Source organism: Bison bison, unplaced genomic scaffold, assembly GCF_000754665.1.
Source record: "Bison bison bison isolate TAMUID 2011002044 unplaced genomic scaffold, Bison_UMD1.0 scf7180017864489, whole genome shotgun sequence".
In the NCBI taxonomy this organism is placed as follows: domain Eukaryota; kingdom Metazoa; phylum Chordata; class Mammalia; order Artiodactyla; family Bovidae; genus Bison; species Bison bison.
In genome coordinates, this window is record NW_011495048.1 from 6202733 (window position 1) to 6205917 (window position 3185).

Below are 3185 nucleotides of genomic sequence, written 5' to 3' on the forward strand. Positions count from 1 at the left end.
CAGTTTTCTTCAGGTCGAGTTCCTGGGGTCTCTTCTGACCCCAACAGTTGACACTCCTCAGGCCCCAGAGAGTGAAGGGTGTCCTCTGATCATTCTCTCACAGGTGAGCGTGGCCAGGATTTCACCTGTGTGTGTGGTCCTGCTTCTCTGGCAAACACAGCAGGTAGTCATGAGCTGAACTTCAGGAAAGCTCCCTGATGAATGTTCAGTGTTGGTATCAAAAATTCAGCACAATTCTTCTCAGAAGAAAATCTCTATGGCCTTTGGAATCTTGTCAGATGCTTGCTTGATGCATGTACCTCCATTTCATTACTTTTGTATTTATTCAGTTCTTTAAGAATTGCTGCCTTATCTGCTGCCGACGGTCTCATCCAGGGTTTGTCTGCCCGTCTGTCATAGTCCTGTGCTTTCGCCACCTCCACATAATCACTGAATCGTATCAGAATTTTTCTGTCTCTCAGTTCATCAACCGTGGGTCTCTGATTAAGCTTTCTTGTCAACCTTTGCTTGATTTCTCTTCTTTCCTCTTGCTCTGTCTGATCATTCCTTTATTTCAAGGTATTTCTTCTCTCCAGTTCCTCCACCACGGGTCTTTGGCTCAATCGTTTGGAGAGCTTCATTTCGATCTGCTGCCGGATCTCCTGCCTCTCCTCATCCGTCCTCTGGGGGAAGATGTTTCGGTCCTCCAGCTCCTGCCTGCTGGGCCGGTTCCTCAGCTTCACCGCTAGGAGCTCCTTCTTGCATTTCCTCGGCAGCGTCCCAGAGATGATGGAGTCGTTCAGGGCCTCTTCGTCCTGATACAAGAGCAGGTCGTCCTTGAGTTCAGAATTCAAGATCAGGTTCTCCTTATTCTCCTCAGACTCCTTGGCCACAGTCCGCTTACCGTCAGAGGCCCCGTCGAAGCTCCAGGCCTCCTCCCGCTCCTTGCCCCGCTCCACGCTGCACGTCCTCGACAGCCGGACGTCCACGCGCTTCTTCGGGGACCCTTTACTGTCCCTGCCTTGGAAGCTGTCCTGGCGGTGCTTGGTGGCCAGTGCCCTGTGCAGCTCCTCAGTGACGCGGCTGAGGGGCAGAGGCCGGTGGACAGTGGTGAGATGAGGAGACCCCGTGGGCGTGGAAAGCTGTCCTTGGAGGGAAGGGTCAGTACTTTTCCCGCCAGAGCCTTGAAAGAGTACTGGAGTGGATTGCCATTGCCTTCTGCTTCTACCCCATATATTTAAGCCAGGAAACTCTTCTCTACTCAATAACTTAACCCAGTTTTTGAAAGCTAGTTCTTTCCTGAAGCCTCAAAAGGAATAAGATTGTCATCTTAAGGGTGGGGAAATCCAATGAAATCTCATACTAAAAGTTGAATTCATGTAATCATTTTTTCCAAGGCAAAATCTTCAAGGAAATCTTTCATTATCTAATTTATCCCTTTATCTGTCTTACTCTTTTTATGTATATTATCTGTGTCTTTGGTGTCATGCTAACTTTGAGGGTCCTGGAACTTTCTAGTGCTTGTATTTAATAACAATTTACAAGCTATGCACTATCACTCAGTTTGAATAAAGGTGAGCAAGGCTGAGGTCTAGCATAGGGAGAAATGGATTTGTAGATGCCTACAGGCCTATGTCTTCTTACAGAATGGCTGAAACCAGGCAAGAAATAGAATAGTTTTTAAAGTTCTACTACTAAGCCCCTTGAATCAATTTGTATGCTCCTGATTTTATTTTCAGGAGTATTTTTGTACGGTAATATAACCTACAGAGTATTTTTGCCTGATTATCAGTTATATTTTTAAATTATAGAAGAACATTTCCTGAGCTTCTATTGATTGCATCAGGCTATATTTGGTTCTATAAAAAATTCAACAAATATTAATTTAGTGCCAATTATGAAGGAGACTAATCAATGCCTTAGAGGGAGAAGAGAAAACATAAAATACCACTCTCATTTTGCAGGATTTTATAATCTAGCTTAAAAGTTGTAGAAAAATTTCTGTAGAAACAATGCAAATCAGTGTAGGTGGGTACTAAATGTGTGTAAGTTTTAAGGGAAGAGAATATTTATAGGCAGCCAGAGCTGCTTATGCATATGCCAGGATGGGTTTAAATGATGCATAGCAACCATTTTCTTTCCCTTTCCCTTCCTTTCTGCTCCCCTCTTTTTCTTTTAAAACTCAACCTTTGGCTTTTGGATAGATTGTGATTTCCATCACTAAAAGAATTTTAGTGTTCTTGAACATTCCTCATCATCTCTGTGTCCTCACTGATTCTCACAGAGCCTGATGCAATGAGTTCACATGGCTAATTGAATGGAACCCACACCCCGTGAAAGCCGTCAAAATCTTGTGGCTCTTTTTTCCTTTCCAAATGCACACTCTGTCAAATTATCTGAGTTTGGAATTTTAGGGGAAAAAGGATTGCCTAATGACAGTTGTTTTTTGTTAACTTGTCTATGGCTCCCTTTGTTGTTGTCTTTGTTGTTCAGTTGTTAAGCTGTGTCCAACTCTTTGAAGTTATATACCCAGGGATTTTGAATGCTTTCAAATTGTGGTGGACCATATAGAAGCTGAGTTGTACCATAAAGAAGAACTGATGCTTTTGCATTGTGGTGCTGCTGAAGACTCTTGAGAATCCCTTGGACAGCAAGGAGATCTAACCAGTCAATTCCGAAGGATATAAACCCTGACTATTCATTGGAAGGAGTGATGTTGAAGCCGAAGCTCCAGTACTTTCACCAACTGATACAAAGAGCTGACTCATTGGAAAAGACCCTGATGCTGGAAAAGACTGAGGGAAGGAGGAGAAGGGGGCCACAAAGGATGGTTGGATGACATTGACATAATGGACATGAGTTTGAGTAAACTCTGGGAGATAGTGATGGACAGGAAAGCCTGGAGTTCTGCAGTTCATGGGGTCACATAGAGTTGGATACAATTTAGTGACTGAACAACAACAACAACAACAAAGGGCTTTGGTGGATATTAAAAATGAGTCATTATATTAAAACTCCAAAAGCTAATTTTAGGAAAGTAATATAGCCAGATCAGATCAGATCAGTTGTTCAGTCATGTCTGACTCTTTGCGACCCGATGAATCGCAGCACGCCAGGCCTCCCTCCATCACCAACTCCCGGAGTTCACTCAGACTCACGTCCATCGAGTCAGTGATGCCATCCAGCCATCTCATCCTCTGTCGTTT

The 3185-nt window shown here is 43.8% G+C and overlaps 1 pseudogene; it reads right to left on the bottom strand.

Moving 5' to 3' along the window:
- Positions 1-254: 254 nt before the first annotated feature.
- The window catches only part of LOC105005363, a 7469-nt pseudogene continuing 4538 nt past the window's right edge, over positions 255-3185 (bottom strand).